At 55.4% G+C, this 24,468-nt stretch overlaps 1 protein-coding gene across 3 annotated transcripts in view; it reads left to right on the plus strand.

Annotated features, from left to right (window-relative positions):
- RBFOX3 (RNA binding fox-1 homolog 3) overlaps nt 1-24,468 on the plus strand; it is a 524,150-nt gene that overhangs the window by 93,869 nt on the left and 405,813 nt on the right. The window contains exon 1 of one of the 3 annotated variants that reach the window (XM_010381944.2): nt 4,861-5,055. The exons of the other annotated variants lie outside the window; for them this stretch is intronic. The gene's annotated coding sequence lies outside the window, so the exon portion shown is untranslated. Of the gene's footprint in view, nt 1-4,860; nt 5,056-24,468 lie in introns of those variants that run through there. 3 annotated transcript variants of the gene reach the window in all.

Raw genomic sequence — 24,468 nt, forward strand, 5'->3', positions numbered from 1 at the left:
AGCCCCGTGGCAGGTGCTGGCCTTTTTGCGGCGTGGCGCCGTCTGCCCCCAGGCCGAGGTGCCAGGCTCAGGCGGCCGAGGACGTTAACCACTTCTAGGCCTCTGGCCCTGTGTGTTGGACCAGGCAGAGGGAGGCGGCTGGTGGGCTGGTGGCAGGGGGCAGGCGGTGTGGGAACATGTGCGTCTGGCTGTGGGAGTACGGGCTGGGTTTTTTTTTTTTTTTTTTTTTTTGAGACGGAGTCTCGCTCTGTCGCCCGGGCTGGAGTGCAGTGGCCAGATCTCAGCTCACTGCAAGCTCCGCCTCCCGGATTTACACCATTCTCCTGCCTCAGCCTCCCGAGTAGCTGGGACTACAGGCGCCCGCCACCTCGCCCGGCTGGTTTTTGTATTTTTAGTAGAGATGGGGTTTCACCGTGTTAGCCAGGATGGTCTCGATCTCCTGACCTCGTGATCCGCCCGTCTCGGCCTCCCAAAGTGCTGGGATTACAGGCTTGAGCCACCGCGCCCGGCCCGGGCTGGGGTTTTAATGCACATTCTGTGTTCCTGGCACCTGACCCCTGGACCTTGGCACGTGCACACAGGAGGGCAGCTCGCCCGGCTGCGGCTCCAGGCTGCTCCCTGCCTTGGCCTGACATGCTTCTTCTAGTCCTCACTGCTGTCCCCGGAGATGAAGGTTGGCAGCTGCCCTGCACGTCCCCAGTCTCTGGCTGACGGGGAGCAGCCTGTGTCCCACCCCTGCTGTCTCCTGCCCTGCTGTCTGGTCACCTGCTTGGCCTGCCTGGGGCGATGTCACACTGCCACCAGCTGATACTGCCCGGCGAGCCCCACTCCACAGGAGAGGAGGTAGGGGCAAGCTGGGAGAGGCACTGGTCCCGGCCCCGTCGCCCAGGGAGCTGCGTGACTTGGGCAATTCACTCAAGCCTGGGCCTTGGTGCCCTCGATTGCACAGGGGAGACCTGGCTTGGTGACTTTCAATGTGCTTTGTGGACCACTGAGGCTCAGGGTTGCTAGAATGACTCAGAACTCGGCACAGCCACCATCCTCAAGGTGACAACTTATTCCAGTGAACGGATGCAGATGAAAACCAGCCATGGGGAGCAGCGCAGAGGCAGGGCAGGGTCCCGGGGAACCAGCCTGGAGCTCTGCTGCTCCTCCCGCAGCAACGATACGGGACGGCACATGTGGGTGTTGCCAGCCGGGGACGCTCACCCCAGCCCTGGTGTCCAGAGTTTTACCGGGTCTCAGTCATCGAGACGTGACTGACCACCCAGGTACTGACCTCAGTCTCCAGCCACTCCAGGGGTCAAGCTGACATGGCGTGGCCCGAGGTAAACAGGGATGCTCTTTCAGTCAGAGTACTCCAAGGGCTTAGGGGTGACCTTCCAGGAGCCAGGGCCGAGGGCCAAACCTTCCAGGCAAGACTAATTCTTGACAGTGATGATAGATGCTATGATCTGGACAGCGTGGACAGGACAGGTAAAGGGGAGGGGACCGGCAGGGAGGCCGTCTCCTCTTAGCAGGGAAGCAGGGCTGTGGCCCTTTCCCTCTTGAGGGGTTCTCTTCCCCGTACCCACACTGGTCCTGGCTAGCTCGGGCCCACCTCTGAGCTGGGTGGGCTGCAAAGCTGGGGCCATTTCAGGGCCAGAGGGCTTAGGATTTGCGGGACACACCTTTGCTTGCCATCACTGGCAGGTCTCTTGTTCTGCTTCCTTGAGAGCATGGCAGGAGGACTCTGTGGGGTGCGTGAGCCCTGGGGGTGGGGGCGTGGGGTGTGCGGGCTCCCAGGGACGGCCCCATCTGCTGAGAGGGCTGCCCGCCCTTCAGGAGAGCAGCAGAATAGAAACTGACCTTTGTTTCTTCCGGTTTTTATGCCGAGTTCAAAGCTCAGGCTTCCCCAGCACCCCAGCTCCTTGGTTTACCTCCAGAGCATTTGTTTTGGGGGCCCGGTATCCCCAGGTCTTGGGGGGACCTGCCAGCCCTGGGCTTCTCTTGGTGCTTCCCGGTTACGGCATCCTGAAGACACGTCTCCTGTGATGGCTGGCTTTCTCCTTCTGGCTGTTCCTGGCCGCGGCCGCCTCGGCCCTCCCTTCATTTGGAGGAAATGTTCTATTTATGCCATCTCCACCCTCCCTACGACGGGAAAACCATTTTCCAAATTGTTTCTCTTGAAAGCGGGAAAGCTGGAGTGAGGCTCGCTCGGCCCGGAGCTAGACACCACTCTGCGGCTTTCCTTCTTCAATGCCTTCCTGTGGATTTGCTCATTTGCCCCCTACTCCGCACCGTGCTGCTTCTGTCAGGGGAGGCAGGGCAGGGGGCCTCACCCCCGGTTTTGGACGGGGAGCCTGAGGCCTGGCTTGTTCTTGCAGGCCCTCCTCCCAGGGGCTGTTCCGCCAAGCCTGCCCTTCCAGTGGCAGGAGAAAAATCCAGCAGGCTTCCCCACAGCCTCCAGGCCCCAGCACCTCCAGTGTTCGGGGATTACGGTGTTTTCCCCACGAGGGTATGAGCCAGGCTTCGGAGACACCTGAATAAGCCCGGGGAAACTCACGTACAAGGCTCTTTCCAGCACCCTCCGACCCGGAGGACTTGGGGCCCCGGCCAGACCATCACATGGGCTTCCGTCAGGTGCCCCCCATCCCTGCCTGCCCCCTTCTCCCAAACAGCGTCACCTCACATGTGTAGCTGCTATCATAGATCGTGTCTAGTCGGTCTGTGCACTGGCAAGAGTGATAGATCACTTTCACTGCCATGTCTCATGATTAATTTCCCATAATAGTCCTCTCTAACACCAAGGCGAAAAGAGGAGAGAGAGAAAAAAACCTACATTATCCACTTGTGCTCAGAGTATAAATGAATGAGATTTAATTTCTGTTTAATTGTTTCCATAGCTCAGCCTCTGCTGACTTCACAGGATAATTTATTTTGCAGTCCTGGGGAAAAGAAGGAGGAGGGAGGGGAGAGACGGAGGATGCAGCCAAGTGGTCTGCCTGTGGATACTGTTTAATTACACCTGATAGTCTTATCTCCGTGTAATTATGGGAGTCTCGTTGGGTTTCTCCGGCTGCCTCCTGTCTGCACTTGCAGGATCAATACCGGGTCAGACCTCGGGCCAGCAGCTTTCAAGAAGGTGAGGGATCTGCCGGGGGCTTTGCTGTTGAGTCAGGAACAGGCCAGGCAGCTCCTGAAATTGCCAGAGGGAAGGAAGGCTGGGGATCATGTGTCTCAGAACTGGAAATTTCCTGATTTTCTGTCCATGTTACCAAAATGATAACTTTCCCCCAGCACAATCTATTTAATGACCGTGGGGTTTTTCCCCGGCCTTCCCTCTTTGAAGCCGTGGATGAGAGGCCAGTGGTGGGCTGGGTGGGGTTTTCACTGCACCTTGGAGTTTTTGAGTTGTCCTGACAATCTCTCTCCCTGCTGAGTAATTGAAGCACTAAGTAAGAGCTCAGCCAGCAGGAATGGGGGCCCCTGCACCCCACTCCCGCTTCGAAAGTTCAGCACTCTTCCATTCCTGCCTCCCTCCATCATTTTCTTCTTTTCTTTTGTTTTTGTTTTTTGAGACAGAGTCTCACTCTGTAGTCCAGGCTGGAGTGCAGTGGCGTGATCTCGGCTCCCTGCAACCTCCACCCCCTGGGTTCAAGTGATTCTCCTGTCTCAGCCTCCCAGGTAGCTGGGATTACAGGCACCTTCCACCACACCTGGCTAATTTTTTTTATTTTTAGCAGAAGCAGGGTTTTACCATATTGGTCAGTCTGGTCTTAAACTCCTGACCTCAAGTAATCCACCTGCCTCAGAGTCCCAAAGTGCTGGGATTATAGACGTGAGCCACAGGGCCCGGCCCTCCTTTTTCTTACGATGATAAAATACACGTGACGTAACATTAACCGTGTGAAACATTTTTAGTGCACAGTTCAACCAGTGGCATTCGGCACCTTCACATTGCTGTGCGATCGTCACCATCCACCTCCAGAATGTTCTCATCTTCCCCAGCTGAAGCTCTGTGCCCATAAAACACTGACTGCCCCTTCCCATCCCCAGCCCAGCAACCCCCATTCTACCTTCTGTGTCTACGAGTGGGACTCCCCGCAGGCCCTCTTATCGGTGGATTGTACGACATGCGACCTTTTGTGTCTGGCTTGTCTCGGCGTCATGTTTTCGAGGTCTGCCCATATTGCAGCATGTGTCAGAGCTTCCTCTCTTCCTGGGGCGGGTATCATTGCAGCGCATGGATGCAGCACGTTGTGTCCGTCCATCCGTCCGTGCACAGTGTGTTGCTCCAGCGTGCTTTTGGAGAGCACACCTGGGGAGGCCCCAAGTCTGTGGCTCCATCTCGCGGGTCCTCCTAGCTTCTCATTCGAGTTACCTGAGACTCATCCCATCTCTACCAGCTGGGCCAGGCTCTTAGGAGTAATTAGAGGAATGAGGGTCCCGGGACCTCCTCTGGGGATGAACTCTGACCTCGGGGTGTGAACAGAGCTCTGGTTCTTTCTAAGGCCTGGAGCCCCTCTGGGCTGGGCGTGAATATTTATGAAGCAGCTCTTTTGAGTCAGCCTCATTTAATCCTACATGGGGTGACAGCCTGTGTCTCTCTGCCCAGGAGCTGGGTATCCTGGTTCTCCAGGGCAGGGGGCAGGCCTGAGCATGCTGGTGGAAGGGCAGGGGTGCCCAGGGAGGGGAGCGTGGCCACACATGGGCATTTCATAGAGCTCATGCCACCTGCGTTCTCTTCAATTCAATGCCTGTCCCTTCTTACTTTTTATCTTAAGCCCCGTGGGGATGGGAGTATTTTAGGCAATGGAAATAGTTCATTTTTCTTCATTTGTTGTGTTGAACGTTTGTCATGCCCGGAGAATGCAGACTGATACAGCAGCAGCTGATGCTCCCGGCCAGGGCTGTGTGCGCTCTCTCTGCCTCTCTCTCCCCGACTCTCTGCTCTCTCTCTCTGACTCTCCCCTCTCTCTCTGTTGGCCTGGTGAAATGTTCTTGGCTGTGGGCACACAGAGCCTTGGACTCAAGGCTGTTGGAGTGGAGGAGACCTTGACTTCGGTCCTGGAGGTGAGCGCCTCGATTAAAGCCAGGTTTCTGGAAGGAAGAAGATAAACTATGTTCCTTGCTGGAGAAGGCCCGTAGCCAATCCACCCAGCAGCAGTTTACTCCTTGTGATGTGCTAGCAGCGTGTGGGGCTTGGTGCAGGGGTGAAAGGTGGCAATGGTCTCTGAAGCGGTGCAGCCTCAGCCAGGAGGCTCAAATGCCTGCCCACCACACCAACGCGGCGTGTGGATGCCACAGCAGGGACCCAGAGAAGGGGCAGATACCTCCTTGAGGAGGGTGGGTGCTTAGGGACAATGTGGGAGGTGGCCTTGGGTTGAAACTGAAAGGCAAACAGGTTTTCCGACGGAGGAGGGAAGAGAGAACATCCTCAAGGGAAGAGCAGAGCAGACTCCGAGAAGGAACTGCACGGCCAGCGGCCAGCATTTCTTGTTTTCTCTGTGTGCTGGGGGCTCTTCTCCAATTGCGGTTCTCTTGCCACCCTGTCGATGAGCTTCTGCAGGTCTCAGGGAAGGGATCAGTGTAACACAGGAGATGGGAGAGACCTGGGGTACAAGTGACTTGACACATGGCGGGGAGCTGCATGGGGGTCAAATGGGGGAGTGGCTGGATCACTGGGCCCTGGGCCATGCACTGTCTCCTAGCTGCAGGCTGGGCACACCCCCAGGGGTCCCAGCTATGAGGTGACCTGGCCTGGGGAGCAGTGGGAGCCTGGCCTGGGGAGCCTGGCCTGGGGAGCAGAGGCCAACTTCTGCCTCAGGACACCCGAGGGTGTGGGGTGTGTTCGAGAGTCGGGAGAATTCCCTCACCCCAGGCAGCAAAGAGGTGGTGGCTCTAGGGAAGTGGGGACTAGGAATGGGGCGGCGCCGAGCCCCAGCCTCCTGTCTAGTCTTTCTGGAAAGCTCCCTGTGCTCTCCCACACGTCCCAAGAGAACAGCTCCACACCAGCTACAGCTTCTGCATGGTTCCATTTCACAGTGTACAGAGGACTTTCATATGCACTGGGCCATCTTTGTCCTTCCCAAGCTGTGGCGTTAACCAAATAGAAATGCTCCATGGTCTGGTGGATCCACACAGCCTGGGGGGATGCGGGTGCCACCCAGAGGCTTGTGCTAGATGCTGTGGCTTAGGGCCAGGGTTACTAGGGGTGGCTGTGGTGTTGCTGAGGGACAGTAGGGGTGTGGTGGCAGCCTGTGGCCCCAGAGCCTGTCGGGAAGTCGCCACAAAAGGACAGGATATCACTGTGTGGTTGCTGAGATCCAGGAGACAGCAGTGGTTTGTCAAGATTACAACAACGAGGCGTGACTCAGGCCACCTGGCTGTGCGAGGCTACGCACCCGTGGCCTCATCTGTGAACGCGGCGGTTCTAGAAGCTGCCTGGCAGGTGTGAGAGGACTCAGGCAATAGTGGCCCACTGCTTGGATCAGTGCTGGGCCCAGGGAGTGCCTGTCTGCGTGACTGCCGAGTGCGTACCCGTGTGTCGGATTCCCAGGTGCATGTTCTGAATGTAGCTCACTGCAGAGGTGCATGCTGTTGGGAAGGATGGGTGAGGGGGCACCTGGCTGTGTGGATGCTGGGAGGTGAGCAGAATCCCAGGTGTGCTGGCTGCGTTTTCTGCTGCTTCCAGTGGCTTCCTCTGTCCAGTGCAGGGTGGAGATGGCAGGAGCGTGTCATGAGCAAGTCTGGTACACATGGTCCCCACCCAGCAGCTCCAGAGGGGTGGAGGGCTTCTCTCCATTGACCTTCGGTAAGGAGAAATACCAGGGAAGGATACCGATTGGCCTGGCTGAGGTCACGTGCCTGCCCCTGTACCAATCACAGTGCCTCAAGGATTGGCAGGTCTGGTCACATGCCCATGGTGGGCAGGGCATCTTGATTGGCAGCCTTAGCCAAATTCCAGGTTAGACTGGGGGAAGCAGGGGCAAGCTGGCTACTAGATGTGCAGGGGCAGGCCCAGAAGGCCAACCACAGAGGCCCACTAGGGCACGTGGGCCCACGTAGACCCAGGAACCACACTCGGAGAAATGGCTCTGTGTGCTGGCCCCGGGAGGCTGTGTGGAGTGCCCAGCGCCTGTGCCGCCTCATTGACATCGCCCACGGTTCTTTCCAGTAGGCAAGCTTGTGGGGCTCCCACTGTGGAGTAGAGGACACTGGAGCTCAGACAGATCATGCAGTCTGCCTGAGGCCACATGGCTGGTCAGAGGCTGAGCTGTGATTCACACTCAAGCAGTCTGGTTCCAAGGCAGCCGTTTCACCACCCTGCTGTGCCATTTCACCAGGAAAGGCCCCCACTGTGGGGATGGGGGTCCACAGGAGGATGGGATATGGTCAGGGCAGCTGTGCCTGATGGTGAATGCATCCAGGTATGTGCCACCTGGTCATGGCACAGCAGTGCCCAATGGTGAATGCATTCAAGTGGGTGCCAGTTGGCTACAGGGCCATATTTGGTGATGACATGCATCCTGGTATGTGCCACCTGGTCATGGGGCCATGCCCAGTGGTAACATGTATTTGGGTATATGTCACCTGGCCATGGGACCATGTCCGGTGGTAACATGTATGTGGATGTGTGTCCCCTGGCCATGGGTCTGTGCCCGGTGGTAACATGTATCTGGGTGTGTGTCCTCTGGCCATGGGACTGTGCCCAATGCTAACATGTATCTGGGTGTGTGTCACCACCTGGCCATGGGACCGTGCCCAATGGTAACATGTATCTGGGTGTATGTCCCCTGGCCATGGGGCTATGCTAGATGGTGACATGCATCTGGCTCATGTTACCTGACAGATAAATTCTCACCTGACGTCACGGTTCACTGCAGGATTACCTCCTCTATTAAGCCCTTCCTGCCGCTGCCCTCACCCCACACGGGCAGAACTGCTGCATCCCCCTTGCCTTCGCTGTGTAGCTCTTGCTCACAGAGTCCTCCAACAATTATCCCATTTCCCTGACTCCTCCTCTGCAAGACCAAGAGCCTCATGGGCAGGACAATCATCCCTAAACTGTCTTTGTGTCCACGGCCCCTGACACATATTAGGCACTGAAAAGGGAGTAGTTTAAAACCTAAATGCACAGGTAACATGTCATACTGCATGACACCCCACAATATGCCGACATGCCTGCACACACACAGTTTCATCTAACCGGATATCTGGACATGACAACCCTGCAAACACCTCCCGGCCCCGGGAGAGTCCCTCCCTGTTTCTTCCCTGACCCTCAGGAGGACACACCCCAGGCAGAGGCTCCTGCCAGCCCTCTGCCAGCCAAGCAGGTGTTCTGCTTGACCTTGGCACCCCTGCTTGGATGACGACAGTCCTGGCAGAGCCTTTGCCTGTTAGCACAGCCCTGAGTGTTGCCTGGGGCTGGAGGAGGTTCTAGGGGCAGCCTCGGGTTTTCTATTTGGACAAAGGCGGCTGAGGTTCTTGTCTCCTGGGATGCATTCGGCCCTGTGGGCTTTGCTTCCATCTTCCTCTCCTTCTCCCTAGGATGCTGCTGCTTGGGGGTACACTTTGGCCCAGGGGGAGACAGAGCAAGGCCCGTGGTGGAGGCCTCACCTGGGCTCTCCCCAAATCCTGGCTGCCCTCCCCTCCACTGTGCCTGGCCAGCAAGGGAGGCACCCAGAGAAAAAAGTTTGATGACGGGTGCCAGGGAAACATCCTCCGTCCTCATCCCCTCCATTAATCACCCGCTCGTGGGGGCGCCGGGCCCTGTTTAAGATGCACCGGTGGTTCCGAGGTGAGCGCAGGCATTCCCAAGCTCTGCTGTTAATCTGCTCCCTCTGAGACAGGCTACCTCAGGCCTTTTAATCACTTGCTGTAATTACAGCCCCAACTTTGCACGGGGAATATGAATGCATGCCTGGGATGGAGGGCTTGCGCAGGCACGGTGTCCTCTCCCCCTGTGGCCCCGAACATGAAGGTTATGGGATTTGGCACGGCTGAGGGTGCATAGAAATGAGTGTGTCATCTGAGGGTAGGGTGGCTGGGTGCCAGCAGCAGGGGCAGCTTGCCTCAGCCCCTCGTTGTGTCCCGCGTGCTTGTCAGACTGGGCGGCAGGTGCGTAGTGGGTCAGGTGCAGAGCGTTAAGGCAGGGGCTTGGCAGGATGGGGCTTGCTGGCTACAGGGAGCTGAGAGTCCTGGGGCCTCGCCGGGAGGACGGAACTTGTTGCCCATGGGAAGGGCTGGCGGCTTTTCTGTGGTACCTCTGTCCACACCAGGCAAGTCCACTACCAGTGCATGGCTGGAGACTTGGCTGCTGACCTGCAGGGCCAGCTTCTGGTGGGTGGGCCAGGCCGTTGGCAGAGTTGAGTGAGGCCATTCACGCAGCCACTTGAGAACCAGAGGTAATGCTGTGGAGACTCCTTCCGCATTGACTTCTGTTGTAAAATTGATTTTTCTTGGGTTATTAAGGTAATATGTGCATCTTAGAAAATATTTGGTGATGCCTCCTCTCCCAGGCGTCATGCCCAAGTAAACAGGATTGGAAGGATCTTTGCTGATGACGTAGAGTGCAGCGCCTCCTCCTGGCAACTGGTGAAGCTGAGGCTTAGGGAGGGGTGGAGTGTCCTTGAGTCCATGAAAGCACAAGGCAAGGCCCTGGGCTCCTGGCTTCTCCCTCTATGCACAGCCCGGAGCTTCCAGCCCTCACCCTAACCCTGGACTCTGCCCTAGCTGTCACCGAGGGGCCTGGGGTGTGACGGCTGATGGATGACGGAGGGAAAGGAAGGGGCGGGTCCCTGAGGCCTCATAGCTCTCCCAGGTGCCGACCCTGCCGTGGAACCGTTAGTGTAAGGGAAGGAGGGGTTGGGGTGGGGAATGGTATGGCCATTTAGACTGGCCAGAGAACCAGCTAGAACGCTGTTACAATACTAGTGCCTGCCTGCCCTGGACTCTGACTCCATCGGCCTGAGCATCGGTCAGTTTCCAAGCTCCCCAGGTGTTTCTCGACCTGCAGGTGAGGTCACAGTGAACAAATACACCCCCAGACTGGGAGCCTGGGCCCTGGCTTTTCTGAGCTGTGTGCTCTGGGGCTGGAGGGGGTGTGGGGAGGACCGGGGCCCTTCTCTTCTTGTCAATGTGTATAGCCTCTGTAGCTCCAGCGTCCTGGAGAGAGACAGCCACCCATACTGAAACACCGGCTCTGGTGCTTCTCTCAACCAGGCTGCCCTGGGGACCCTGCTCTCCTCCTGCTGTGTCCTGGCTCTGTAGCCCCTTGCCCGGATCCCTCCACAACCTCACAGGGGCGGTGGTTGATTTGGACCCCAGGGCCGGGGCCCTGGGGCTGGGCCATTCAGACCGGCCAAAGAACCACCTGGAACGCTGTTACAATACTAGTGTCTGCCTGCCCTGGACTCTGAGTTTGTCGGCCTGGGGCGGGCCTGGACATGGGTTGGGCTCCAAAGCCCCCCAAGTGTTTCTGACCTGCAGGCAAGGTTGAGAGCCTGATGTGTGACTAGGGGTGTGGTCTGAGACTGCCAGGGAGGTTTTAAAATCTGTGATGTGAGAGGAAGTCCTTGGCTTTAGTGTGCCCTATAGAAGCCGAGGGATGCAGCCAGGGGCACTTCGCATGAACGCCTGCCACCCACCTTGGCGCTCTGCTCTGGGACACATGGCTGCGCTAGCAGCAGCAGGTGTGCGGGGTGTGTGGAGTATGCAGGGTATGCCGGGCAGGCTCTCCAAATCTCCCAGCGAGGGGGCTGTGCACAGCCTGAAACTCCCCTTGCTGGGGCGGAGGACACTGGCTGGCGAGGACCCGGTAGGCAGACCTGGGACAGGAGCGCCCACCTCAACCCCAGACGTGTCATTAAAACTCCAGTCAGCTTCGGCCAAGCCAGCGCGGTGCTGCAGAGGCCTGCGGGGGCGCGGGGAGCAGAGAGGAGGGAAGCACTGAGGAGAATAACAACAAGGGAGGCGGTGGGCGGCCTCAGGCGGGCAGGGAGGTGGTGGGCGGTGGCCTTGGGCAGGCAGGCGGAGGAAGTTGGGCTGGGCTGGCGGCTCAGTATGCCCCCGATGTTGGCAGACCTCCAGGGAGCAGTGTGGCTGGGGTGGCAACACTGGGTCACCAGCCACTAAACCTCCCGCCGCCGGAAGGCCCCTGTGCTGGAGGAACCCCCTCTCAGGGAGCTGACACTGTCCTCCATGGCACCTGCTCTTCCCAGTGCCCCACCAGGTGGGCTTTTCTGGGAGGCCAGCGAGTGCAGGGACGGCCATCATTTTCATGCCTGGATTTCCTTTCTGCCCAGTTTCACTGTGGCCTCTGGAGTCTGCTGGTGGTTTCCGTGTTACCAGGCAGTTTACAAATCGGTCCCAGTGAGGCTCCTAAATCCACGGGCCAGACCCTGACTTGTGTCCTCAATAGCATCCATGTTCCTGAGCCCCATTCAGGTCTTTGGTAGGAAGAACTAGAGAAAAGCTGTCTGGCAAAGGATTCTGGTGGCAGATGCTGGACTGTGTGGCCCCGTCGCTGGCCCTGTCACTGTGATGGGCCGCCCAGGCCCAGGAAGGTTCTGCTTCTCCAGGGCAGGTTTTCCTGGCCTGCTCTGTGTAACCGCATTGGTGCGTGCCTTGGTTCTCTCACCTGTAAAGGAAAGAGGACACTCTCCCTTTGGGGTGGTCATTAGAGAAGTCTCTGGAACCTTCTAGAAGGGTCCCATTATCAATGAAGAGATCTCATGGACATCTCCTGAGGATGCAAGATGTGGCCAGTGTCTCTGAGAGGCAGTACCAGGTGTGGCTTGTCCGAACTGGGGGCTCTTGTCTGAGGAGAGGGGAGGGCTTCTGTTTGTTCTGAATCTCTTTTGAGCTGGGATATGGACTGGACAATGGCAGGGGAGTAGGACTGCCCACCCTTCCCTGTCCCCACCCTGGGGCTGAGAACCCGCCCAGTTGACGCAAACCCACCCAGCATCCCATGGGCACCTGCCATGGGGCGGGGACTGCCAGGCAGGAGCCCCATTGCGGCGGCCCCCATGGAGGCCAAATTTAGTTCCGCCAACCTCAGAATTATGAATCCTGGGCCCTGCTTAGGCCTACACTGCTGAGAGGAGGCACGTGTCTTCAGGAGTGACTGCCCCATTTAAAACACCTGAGTGGCAGGTGGTGTGGGTGCAGCCAGAGCTCTGAGGCCCTGCGGTGTCTGATGGGATGGGAGAGGTACCCAGTGGTGTCTGATGAGGAGCAGGTGGGACAGAGCACTGCTTGATCTGCTGCAGGGTGTGGACAATAGGGCTGTGTCTCCAGCCTCCCCCGAGGGTCTGCCAGCACAACCAGGCCCTCTGGCCAGGCCCCTCTGCTCTCCTGCCCCCAGGACTCCCAGGCAGCATCAGATTCCACCAAGGGGCTCCAGTTGCCTCCTGGGGATGGATCCTGATTTCTCTGGTAGACACTTGCCAGCCAGCGACAACCCAGAGTACCCATCCTAGGCCACATCTGTGCAGGCCTTCCGTGGTGACTGGGTTAGAGAATTTGTCTCTAGAACTTCCCATCCTCTGGATCCTGGGGTTACTGGAGAAGGGTTCCAGCTTCCCAGCTGGGCTGCATCAGGATTCCATGTTCTGCTGGAAGTGGCCGCCGCTCCTCTGTGGCCCCCATCCTGATCCGTTTCTCCTTGCTGCTTTGGTCCTTTCTCCAATCCAGACTCACTGAGCCCACCCTGGCCCCAGCTTGGAACCTCTGACAAACCAGAACAGAGTGAAGGGGCTGGCCTGCTCAGCACTCCAGTCCCCAGGCCTGCCCAAGGCATCCGGCTCCCTTGGCTCTTTCCTCTCCATCTGGGGTCCAGCTCCCTTGTCATGGCCTGAGAGGCTCTGTGGCCCAGGGCATTGCTGCAGGAAGGTAGGGGGCCACTGGGGCACTCCTCTTGGGACATCTGACAATGCTTAGAATCTAAGAGGGGGCTGGGAGTGTGGAGGTCACCCGGCCTAGCCTCTGGCCCAGCTCCCCACAACAGACAGATGGCCGCTCAGCATCTCCTTAAATTTCCCCATGCGTGATGCAGTGATCGTGGGAGCCAAGGACGAGCTGAGTCTGTGTACCTTTGCTGCTTCTCGAGAAGAGCCACACAGCCAAGCCAGGCAGGAAACTGGCCCCATCGAGTCCCTCCCCACCCCTTCTGGACCCTCCTCCTGGCACTCCCTGCTCACTTTTCTGGCTCTGATGGAGGAAAGTCTGGAAGTGGAGACGTCCAGTGGCCACTCCCTTTGCGAAGCAAGGTCCACAGGGATGTGGTATCAATTTCCTCACTTCTCTTCTGACTTTCCCTTACTGTTCCTCAAATGCTTACTTCTCTGTTATTCTTAGTCTGGGAACTTTAAAACGTTTGCCATAAGCATCTATGTGTTTGGTGCGTATGGGAGTAAGGGATGGGGGAGGCATCCAGGCTTGAATCCACCTGTAGCCACTTATGAGGGCTGTGACCTTGGGCCAGATATGTTCTTAGCCTTTGCTTCCTCAGCTATAACACAGGGGCCATGCCAGACCCCACCTTTGTTGCCTGGATTCAGTGAAATGTACAGGCTATGCATTCAGCATCATGCCTAGTGTTTACAGCATTGAGCACTTAATAGCAGTGATAGACATCAATATCATGGTCAAAATGTCTGCCCGTAGCGGTGTGTGGCATAGGGACCATCAGAGCAGTGCAGCACTGTCTCGCCAGTTACCTCCTCGCTACCCCTTTGACCTTCATCCCAGACACCTCCAGGCTCATATACCTCTGCTTTTGCTGCCATTCCTGAGCTGGTGGTGGCACTTCCTTGGGGCTCTGACAGTGCCTGTGTCTCAGTTTGGCTTTTCCAGACTCCACGATCAGTATCAGTATCTAAGGGCAAGCATTTGGGGAGGTGAAGGAGACAGAAGAGGAGATGAGGAGGTGGGACGGGGAAGAGAGGCAGCCCAAGGTCTGCTGTGGGCAAGTGGAGCTGATCCCACTGGGGACCCTGAAGGCAAGTGTAGGACACACAGCTTAGGGGTCTCCAGCCCAGGGGAGAGGGAGCTGGGGTATTTATACACCCGCCTCTGTTGTTCATGGACTGAGGCTGCTCCAGGGGTACTCTGGACCCCAGGCAGGTGCTGGCAATGGGATGGGGCTGTGTGCACTGAAGTGTTTAAGATGGGGGTATGGTGGGCCCGGGCAAGGTCTTCTGCAGATCCTCTTCTGAAGTGATCATGATGGTGGTGCTGATAGCCGATAGAGTTCTTTCATGGTGCCAGAGTCTAATCCTCCCACTGCTCCACTTAAGCAGCTTCTGGGTGGCATCTCCTTGTGAACCTCTCTGCCTGCCCTGGGCCTCAGATGCCTGAGCTTTGGGGATGCTCAGAGCAGCTGGCCGGCCAGTGGCTGCTTTACCTTATTGGGTGCCAGCTCTCACTGAGCAATGCTGGAGTCTCCTGAAGAACCATTTTCTTGTGGCAAATGGCCACATCATCAGGCCTCATCACCAGGGAGTGAACTGATCTCATCTCACCATCTCATCCCTCACGCAACATGCACATCTGTGTATGTTTTTAGTGCATATCTGCGGTTGGCTGAATAAGGGCCCCCAAAAGATATTCATGCCCTAATCTGCAAAGCCGATGGATGTTACTTTAGATGTCAAAGGCAGACTTTGTAGATGTGATGCAGTGAAGGATCTTGAGCTGGGGAGATGGTGCTGGATTATCCAGGCGGGCCCTAAATGTAATCACCAATGTCCTTATAAAGGAGAGGCAGAAGGAGGTTTGACACAGACAAAAGAGAAGGCCATGTGACCACAGAAGCAGAGACTGGAGCGATGCGGCCACAAGCTGGAGAGTTCCTGCAGCCCCAGAGGCTGGAAGAGGCAGGCAACGCTTCTCTCCTGGAGCCTCTGGAGGGAGCCCAGCCATGCTCACATCTCGACTTCAACCAGGGAAACTGGCTTTGGACGTCTGGTCTCCCTCTGTGAGAGAAGAAGCTTCTGTTGTTTTGAGTGACTTTATTTGTGGTCATTTGTTGCAGGAACAGGAGGAAACTAATGCTGTGTCGTAAAGAAACGCATCACATTGCTAGTGAGCGAGCTACTCTGGGTGGGAAGGAAGTGTCCCATGGCCGCTCTGTGACTCGGCGAGGGAGAAGCCAGGAATTTTAAATATCTGCTGCCAACGGCTTTGTTACGGCAGCTCCCGCTATGCCAGGTTTCGATTGGGGTGCGTGCCAATGTCACAAACGCTTACGCGACTGAACGGTTGCATGTGGGCAGGCCCTGATTGGGGTGGCTGCTCCCTCTGCCCAAGCAGGTGAGGTCTGTGGTAACAAACTCTTTCAAGGCATGGTGCTCAGGAGCTCGAGGTGAGGGGCCGGAGCACCCTGCCACACCGCCAACCCACCTTCCCATTTCCTTGACTAGAGTCAGGAAGGTGGGTGTGCCTGAGCTCTGCTGGAGTCTCAGTCGGGAGGAAGGGTTTTGTATCCCTGTCCTGGTCCAGGAGCTCCTGTGAGCTCAGCACCCCTCTGGATTCCATAAGGCAAATGCCCTCCTTCAGATGGCAGCTGGCCTGGAGGAGCTGTGGCTTTAGAGCCTGTGTGGGAGAGCCGGGCAGAAGACAGCTCCTGGGAACCGGCTTCTCTTCCCCTCCCGGTGGACCCCTGCAAGCATAGTGGGGCCCCATGTCCCTCAGTTGTGGGGCTGCAGGACACGGAGGGATCCCTTGCCTGCACCATCCAACATGGCAGCCCCGAGCCACACACAGCCGTGGAGCTGGAGATGTGGAAGTTTGGGTGGAGACAGACTGGCCACATGTGTAAAACGCACACGGGGTACCAAAGATCACATGCAAGGCAGAGGATGAGCAATCTCTCATTGATAGTCTCTGTATTGATTACATGTCAAAATGATAATAGTGTGACTAGATTGCGTTAAATAAACATATCATGAAAATTACTTTTGCTTGTTTTTAATTTTTTAAAATATGGCTCCTAGAACATGTAAAATCCCATGTGTTAGCAGATGCTTTTGGGTGGCTGTGCCAGCTCCAGGGCCAGCTTGTTTGCTGCAGATCTAATCTGAAGGGTCTGCCACTTGAATCGGGTGCCCCATGCATATGGTGAACCCCTAAGCTCCTATGGGATGGTATCTGTAGACAAAGCTTTGTGAGGTGATCAGGGTCAAGTTGAGGTCAGGAGGTGGGGCCGTTGTGATGGGATCAGTGCCCTTACAGGAGGAGACACCAGGGAGCTTGCTGTCTCCCCTGTCTCTTCCATGTGAGGACCCAGGGAACAGGCATCTGTCTGTAAGCCCAGAAGAGCCCTCCACAGAACCCGACCATGCTGCTCCCTGATCTCGGACTCCCAGACTGCAGAACTGTGAGAAATACCTGTCTCTTGTTTAAGGTCCCCAGTCTGTGATAGTGTTACAGGGTCCTGAGCTGATCGGGACAGAACTTTGAAAGGGTTCTCTGTGAAAGGCTGGAGGAGGTTGGCCAGGGTGCTGGTGGCAGGGTCCTCCTTCTTGCAGGCCTGCTGGAACCCCATGGACAGGGAGTGGGGAGGCCGGGCCTCCCCTCTGAAACTCTGGGTCTGTGCCCGGGAGTGGAATCCATGCTTTTCCATGGCATGAGTAAGTTGTAAAGGCCGGAGAGGCAACAGCAAGGAATGGAACCCCGTTTTTCTCCAGTTCAAAGGCAAGATTGGAGCTGCTCCCTCTGCCCAAGCAGGGTTCCTGTTCCAGGCTGGGGGCGTGAGATAAATGTTCCTGAAAGACACAGGAACTAACATCACATCACTGCACAGTTGTATCGTAGTTAAATATTACATGTTTTATTGTGGTAAAATATAATAACAAAATGTACCATCTTGATCATTTTCAAGTGCCTCATTCAGTGGCATTAAGTGAATTCACATTGTGGTGTGGCCATCACCACCTTTCATCTGCTGAACTTTCTCATTTTCCCCAGTGGAAACTCTGTCTCCATTAAACACTAACTCCCTATTCTCTCTGTCATCCCTGGCACCCACCACCCTATTTTCTGTCTCTATGAATTTGGCTATTCTAGATTCTTCCCGTGAATGGAGTATTGGTCCTTTTGTGTCTGGCTTATTTCACTTAGCAAAATATTTTCAAGGTTCACTCATGTATCAGAATATAATTTAATGTTTTCAAAGCCTTTCTTGTAGCTAATCTCACTCCACTCTGCCCAGACCCTGCAAATAGGCTATATTAGCCCCATTTTTCAGATGAATACATTGAGGCTTATCTCAAGGCTCACTGGGACCTGCTTAGTGGTCACGTGACCTGTGAGTGTGGCAACCACCGGGGTTCTCAGATATTTCTCCAGGATCTGCCCACTTCACCCCGGTTGGGTGCTGCCAACGTGTCCCCAGCTTTGCCAACATGCCCCATCCACCGTTTTAATAAATGACCGTCACATAATTTAGAGAACAAAATCAGTTCTGGAGGGACACCTTCTTGCTTTAAATATCTCCCCACTCTTTTCCCTCTTCCCTTTCTCTCAGGATAAAGCAGGGCAGTTTCTAAGAATAACTCCAAGTTGTGGGACAGGTCAGTTGATAAATACTGTATAAGCTGAGATGATGGGTCTAATTTGAAGCCTGTTGACAGTGAGGCTTTGAAGGATGGGTTCCAGGCGGAGCATGTGTGTGCGTGGAATACAAATCAATAATGTATAAGGAGAAGGGCACGTTATGCAAATTCGAGGTATTGGCATGGCGTCTGCCACAGTGATAGGCCAGGATTCCTCAGAGGGAGGGGCTGAGCTGGAGCAAATCCTTAGCCCCCCAGCTCTTGCAGGTTCAAATCTGTGGCTGTCTTGACGGCAAGGAGGAGACAGGGGGTAGGACTCAGGAACAAAAGTGGCCTCCCCCAACCCTAGTGACTCAGGTTTCCTAGAGCTGTGGAACATCTCTGTTCTTCAGTAGCTGTGAGGCTTCTACAGGCAGGAAGAAGGGCCTGAGAGCTTCAGACAACCAGCCTCTGTGGCCAGTGAGATGAAGGGCCCGGGACCTTCCGCTGGACACGTGGAGGTGTGGCAGGGCAGCTGAGCCCGCCCAGGGAATGGGCCTGTCTGTCTTCCCAGCAGCCTGCAAGCGGGCTGGGGTGTGTTACTCAACCAACCTCATTACTCTTGTGCATTTAGCGGCTCGGAGGAAGATAATACCTTTCGGGTTTGACCCAATTTTAGTTTTTGTTGTCATAACCATGGAAAATCGACCTTTGAGCCCCTCATCAGCAGGCCTGAATAGGAAGTGATTTACACCACGTGCGCTGTGCGGAATCCCTAATGGGCTTGCGGGAAAGAGCTCCGAACCCTCCGTGGAAGCCCTAATCTCCCCTCGGCAGTGATTTCCACGGCAAATTCTTGTACTTCCCGCGTCTGAGAGCCCACTCCCTGGAGATTCTGAAAATTGGGTTACCTTGAATTAAAAGTACTTAAGTAGACAGAGAGGCACACAAGCAAACGTGTCCCTAGCACGGGCGTCTGCATCTCCAAGCCTGGCCCACCTGCCCTTGACATCATTCCTCTTCCTGGGCTTCACTGTCACTTCCTGTTTCCAGGGAGCAGGCAGAGGCTGCAGACAGGGAAGTTGAGGCTTCCCTGGATCTCTTGCAGAAGTCTTTCCTTTTCTGGCTTTGTAAGGGAGACAGAACTAGATGTTCCATAATCAATGTCTTTTGAATATGGAAAAAGGAGAAAGAGGATGGGGAAATTGAAGGGGCAAGGTATACCAGTTAGCTATTATGGCACAACAAACTACAAAAACCCGTTGCTTAAAACAGCAATAATTGGCCGGGCATGGTGGCTCATGCCTCTAATCCCAGCACTTTGGGAGGCCAAGGTGGGCGGATCACCTGAGGTCAGGTGTTCGAGACCAGCCTGGCCAACATGGAGAAACTGTCTCTACTAAAAATACAAAATTAGCCAGACGTGGTGGCGCATGCCTGTAATCCCAGCTACTTAGGAGGCTGAAGCAGGAGAATTACTTGAACCCAGGGGGCAGAGGTTGCAGTGAGCTGAGATTGCACCATTGCACTCTAGCCTGGGCAATAAGAGTGAAACTCCGTCTCAAAAAAAAAAAATCATTTCTGTTTATGGTTCATAAGTCTGGGTCGTTGGGAGTTGGCTGACCCTGGCTGGTTTCCCTCATGGGTCTGTGGGTTGGCTCAGTGGTCCTGCTCCTGGCATGGTCTAACTGGGGCAGCTGTGCTTTATGCATCTTTCATCCCCATCCTCGGACCAGGGAGCCAACCATGGCAATGATAGAACAAGTGGAAACATACAAGGCTTCTGGCCTAGGCTTGGAAATGGCCCACCATCTCTTCCACCTCATTCTGAGCAAGTCCCATGGCAGGCCCAGATTCATAGAGGACAGGGAAGGAGACTCTACCTCTTTTGCAGGAAAAACTGCAAAATCACATGGCAAAGGGCATGAAGTAGGTGAGAATGAAGAGTCCCATTAATGCATATTCCAGTGTTGGTGTGGAGGGTGGCCAATTCTGATGATCATGCAGATAATGGCCACTGCTGTATATCGAATGCTAACCAGGTACCTGCCACTAAAGCAAGCATTCTGGATACATGGTGTCATCTGTTTCTTATGGTACCCAATGAGAAAGTTATTATTGCCCCATTTTATAGGTGGTTAAACTGAAGTTGAGAAAGGTTAAGTAACTTGCCCAAAGATAATGACAAGGGAGCCAGGATTTTGATCCAGGATTATCTGATACCCAAGCCTAGACTTGTAGGTGCCTCACATTTCAGTCTTTGTAGTACTGACCTTCAAACCCTGCCCCTGTTTTGGGCCTTCTCACCCCCTCTCATTGGGGTTTCTTTGTGGATGAATGAATGGATGGTGGATGCGTGAGTGGGCAGATGGATGGATGAATCTATAGATGGATGGAAGGTTGGATGCATGGATGGATGAGTGTATTAACGAATAGTGGATGAATAAATGTATGGTAGATGGGTATGTGGTTGGATGGGTGAGTGAATGGATATGTGAATGGATGGATGCATGGATATATGAGTAGGTACATGTGTGGTTGGATGAACAGATGAGTGAATGGCTAGATGGATGGGTGGATGAGTGAATGGATGGGTGGATGGATGGGTGGATAAGTGGATAGATGAGTGAGTAGATGGATGAGCGAGTGGATGGATGGGTGAGTGGATGGATGGATGAGTAGATGGATGGGTAGGAATGTGGATGGATGGATGGGTAGATGAGGGAATGGGTGGATGGATGGGTATGTGAATGGGCATATGAGTGAGTATATGGGTAGGTGAGTGAATGGGTAGATGGATGGGTGGGTGGAAGGATGAGTGCATGAGTGGTTGGAAGGGTGGGTGAGTGGATGGATGAGTGGATGGATGGGTAGCCATATGGATGGATGGATGGATGGATGGATGGATGGATGGATGGGTGAATGGGGTGGGTGGAAGGACGGCTACGTGAGTAGATGGATGGGTAAGTGGATGAGTGAGTGGATGGATGGGTGAGTGGATGGATGAGTAAGTGGATGGATGTGTGGGTGAGTGGATGGATGGGTAGGCATATGGATGGATGGATGGATGGGTGAATGGGGTGGGTGGAAGGATGGGTGCATGAGTAGATGGATGAGTAAGTGGATGGGTGAGTGGATGGATGGGTAAGTGGATGGATGTGTGGGCGAGTGGATGGATGGGTAGGCATATGGATGGATGGATGGGTGAATGGGTAGATGGATGGGTAGGTAGAAGGATGGCTGTGTGAGTAGATGTATGGGTGAGTGGTTGGGTAGGTATGTAAATGGGTGGATAGATGAGTGGGTAGACAGAGCTTTGTTGAGCCATACTGGTTTTGGGAGGTCTTCCCTCCTGATGGAACTCCAAAGAGCCAGAATTCATCTGTTGGATTGTAAGAATGCTGCCCAAAGGAGCGCAAAAGGAAAACGAGTTCCTATGAAGGCAAATGTCATGGCGGGATCCCTGAGGGAGAGCATATTGAAGGTCAAAATGGGCCCTGAGTCAACCTGGGCTCACGCAGCAAGGGTTTCTCTCTGCCAGACCTCAGTCTGTGTTTCTCAGCCAGAAGGCAGGGCAAGGGGTGGTCAGAAGAGCCTCTTGCCAAGGAGGTAAATCTCCATTCTGCTCCTCTCCTGTCTGCTTTTGTCCGCTCCTCAGCATCCACAGCTGTTCCCACCATAACCTTCTGGAGCCTCCTGCACATCTGCCTAACATCTGCTATTCTAGGAGGCTGGTCCAAGACCAGTGCCTTGTTGCTGCCAGAGGGAGCAGGGAAGCTCCTGGAGTACTGCAGTAGCCTCTCTTAACCTGGGGGGGGGGTCTTGGGCAGACTCCAAGCGTTGGCTCAGTGCCTGCTGGGGTGGCCACTGGCTCCACAGGGGAGGGGAGCAGCTGTGGCCGTGCCCCTCTGTGTTGCTCTAAGGTGCACACCTTCAGAGATGTCCCCTCCGTACCACCAGCCTTGTGTATGGAATGTCCGTCCCTACCTGGCACTTTACCCAGGCAGCCAGCTGGGGGGCTGGGAAGAGGATATTGTTCTAGAACTTCCTGTTTATCCTGCCCTCTCCTCACTACAAGAAAACTGATGAGGGAAGAGCCAGGCTTTGGGTGGACACTGATGGCTTCTGGTCCTCTTGCCACTGCTGGTAGAAACTCACTGAGGCAGGTCTCCCGATGCTACGTATGGGACATTTTCCTTATCATTATATTGATGATTGTTTTTTTCCAAGCATATAGACTGGGCTCTATTTGCTGACTTTGGCCGAATGAAAGACTCTGCAGTCCATCGAATGCCTGGGTCTGAGGCAGTGGCTTTCACTCAAATCTGTTTTCAGTCCAGGAGGTAACCTTTTTAAATTAAAAAACTGAGGGTAATTTACATACTATGAAATGCATAGGTCTTAGTACCGTCAAATGAGTTTTGACAGATGTCTGCGCCGTTATGACCATTGTCTAAATTGAGATCTTTCCCAGCTTTCCCAGCTCCCAAGAAAGTTCCTTGAGTCTCGGGGCCAGGGGGAATTGTGGTGGTGCACCTGGGTGGGGGCTGCCATGCAGGGGTGGACCCAGGACTTCTGCTTCCACCTTACGGGGGCTCTCATGATGGCCTCGGCCAGTGCAGGCTCATCACAGCCCCGCTTCTTTGAGCTGATGGGCTGGCTAGGAGGGACAGCGTGGGGACAGCCTGCCAGAACAGGGTCCCGAGGCAGGCAAGGACCATGAAAGGTAACACAGGTAACACTCAAATCACTCAGGAAGATTTCCACACCTTTCTACATGGCAGACACTGTCCTCAAGAGCTCCCAGCTCTGTGGGAGGCAGGCAGGCTTTCCGCATTCACGTGACAATCTCGTGAACACCTGAGATGACGCATGGGAGGCTCAGAAGTGGGCATCGCTGTGCCCCAGGCTGTCAGGCAAAGAGTGGGGTAAGGCCCCTCTCTAGGAGGGATCTAATGACACGTCCCGCCAGGAAATTCTGCATGCCGTTGTGGCCTCAAATCCCTCTGCTGCTGTCTGTCCCTGTTTGCCTCCTGTCCTCAAGGTGGCTGGGGACCGCTGAGAAACCATGTCCCGCTGGGGCCTGGGCAGCTTTCTCCTGGTGGCTAGAATTCTCCCACAGCAGGGTTATCTGGGGAATTCTCTTGAAATGTTTGTGCAAAGCAAATGTTGCAGTTGCTGGTAAGTGTATTTTTTAAAGTGTGTTATGGTTTTGAGTTATTTCCCTGATGCCCAGGCTGGAAGTATGTGCTGGGCCCAGAGAGAGGGGTGCAGCCCCAGGATGGGAACATTAAAAAAAAAAAATCTTCCAGGAGATGCAGCCAGACCGTGGGCAGAGATGGAGGTCTCAGGGCCAGGTGGGAGGCCTTTAGGGGTGCTGGTCTTTCCTGTTGCTGTAACAGGATGCCAAGGAATGCGTACCATCCAGACCCACTGGCTTTTAGGACCCAGAAGCGAAAACGCCCCACTCTGAACTCCAAGAACCCCACAGGTCACCAGTAGCCCTGGCCTCCAGCCAGAGAGGGGGACCCTCAGTCCTCAACTCTGGCTCTCTCCATTTCTCTCCACTTTCCAAAAGTTTAGCATCCTATTAAGGTCACAGTTGTCTCCATTTGTGGCATATAGACAGTTTCGGAGAACGTGTCGGCTGTTCAACATCCCAATCCTATTTACCAGGGGCCATGCTTCTGCGTATACCCATCTGCCATGCTGTCACTGCTCAGGCTGCGCCGATGCTGGGGGAGTGCAGGGTCCTAGCCCACAGGAGCCTCTGCCTTAACCTCTACCCCATCCACCCCCTACACCCACAACTATCTTCTGCCACCCTACCCCTGCACCCAGACTGTGGGTGTCTGCACCCCTCCCCTGCCCCTGTGCCCCACCCTGTCATACCCTCTCCCCCACCTCCCTCCATCTGCACCCCTCAACTACCTTTCTGTACCTGTCACTGTCCCATGCACTGCATTCCCACCTTCCTGCACCCCCATCCCTGCCCCCAGCACGCTTGCCCTCACCTCCCCACCCTCTGCACCCCTCCCCCGCCTTCCTGCCTGTTTGCACCCCCGTCCCAGTCCCCTCTCCCTCACCCCACATCTCCACTCCCTGCTCCCCCTTCCCACCTGCTTGTGCCCTTGTACCCCACCCCATCCTGGATTCTACTCTAGTATCCCTCCCTTGTCTCCCTGAAGCCCCCTGCACCCCTCAACTCCCTGTACTTCTCTGCTTCCCCCCTGGTGTTCCTGACCCTGCCAGCTGTCCCTCCCATCTCCCCTTCAGGAGGCTTCTCCAAAGCCTCACTTCGAAGCTGGAGAAAAGCAACTAGAAAGTTCCTCTCTTCACCTCCCACCCGACCTGAGCCAGGTAACTCACCTGTGGAGATCCCCAAGGGGGCCGGGGAACAGGATGGGCTGTGAGGAGTGGGCTTCGACCCTTAACTGGGCACAACACCTGGGGAAGCAAGCATGGGGATGAACCTGAACTGTGGCAAACCTGCCCTCCATATCCCAGATGGCCACTGTGTGCACAAACAGCCACTCCCCAAGTCCTCCTTGGGGCCCAGCTCCCTCTTCAGATGAAAATCATTGACCTCCAGCTCTGCATGGCCCCTGCATGGGTCCTCTTGTGCCTCTGCCAGGTGTGGCTGTTTCAGGCTGTGGCCCTGGCCCAGATGCTGGTGTTGGTGACCATGCCGCTGGCTGCAGATACTGCTTTGTAGGCAGGGTTGGGTTCAGTCCTTGGCGGGCCTCACTTCTGGCCTGGGTCCTGCTGCTGAAGCCCTCAGCTGGGCAGGCCCTCCGGCCTCCTTGCCTGGGCATGGGAGGGTTTATGTCTCCGAGCTGCTTGTCTGCTCCGTGCTTCCCACTCCTTCAAGCCTCCACTGTTACCTCCTTCAGAAAGCTGCTCATTCCCCATCTCACTCCAGCCCTCCCTGTGTCCACAGTGC

The sequence above is a fragment of the Rhinopithecus roxellana genome, chromosome 19, assembly GCF_007565055.1.
Source record: "Rhinopithecus roxellana isolate Shanxi Qingling chromosome 19, ASM756505v1, whole genome shotgun sequence".
Taxonomy (NCBI): Eukaryota; Metazoa; Chordata; class Mammalia; order Primates; family Cercopithecidae; genus Rhinopithecus; species Rhinopithecus roxellana.